Genomic DNA, 725 nt, shown 5'->3' with positions numbered 1-725 from the left:
GGGGGGGATTTCTGTGGTAAGTCACTTTATAGACATGGCAAAAAAAAGTCTGACACCATAGATTATGTAGGGAGATAAAACCCAGTCACATTTTCTTCATTCATGTCCGGTAGGTTTCATATGCTCCCACATTCTTATTTATTTAGTCTTCTGTGGTTTTTAAACCTTACTAATCAAATTGTAAATACTCTTTAAAAAATTGAGAAAAGAATTAATAACGGCAATAGTGACTTGCGATTGTAAAACCAATAAATTGCAATGCAGAGGCACTCATTTTAATGTATACTAGTATTTCCTAAGGTTCTCTGGAAACAGCCACAGCGAGATGATGATTGTATGTCATTTATCCAACATTCCAGATTTTTGTACATACTTAACCTTTTCTGAAGTACACCTGTGGCAAAATAAACTAATGCTCTTTACAACGGATTCTTCTGTCTTCATTTCATCCTCTGGGGTTCATCTTTAAATGAGTAAGGTACAGAGCACAGTCCAGTGTGCATGGACAGTGGACTGTGTTCATGGCTGCTTTGGTTACAACAGTATAAGATCGTATACAGCGCTTAAATTGGCGGTCTAGCACCAGGAATCCCACTAAGGAATTTAATTCCTACTTACTGGTGAATTGTGTGTGGGGCGGGGTACGTGTGTGGGTGGGTGGCCGGGAGGGAGGGCAGGATGGTACAGACTCCTGCTTGCTTCCTCTGTCAGTTTTAACAGTGCTG

General features: G+C 40.3%; 1 long non-coding RNA gene across 1 annotated transcript in view; it reads left to right on the top strand.

Moving 5' to 3' along the window:
- Positions 1–725, top strand: part of LOC116700550 (uncharacterized) — a 4,065-nt gene that overhangs the window by 326 nt on the left and 3,014 nt on the right. The gene's annotated exons all lie outside the window — the stretch shown is intronic.

Source organism: Etheostoma spectabile, chromosome 13 (genome assembly GCF_008692095.1).
Source record: "Etheostoma spectabile isolate EspeVRDwgs_2016 chromosome 13, UIUC_Espe_1.0, whole genome shotgun sequence".
NCBI classification, from domain to species: Eukaryota; Metazoa; Chordata; class Actinopteri; order Perciformes; family Percidae; genus Etheostoma; species Etheostoma spectabile.
Note: the sequence above shows the minus strand (reverse complement) of the source record. Positions and strands in the feature narration are given on the sequence as shown.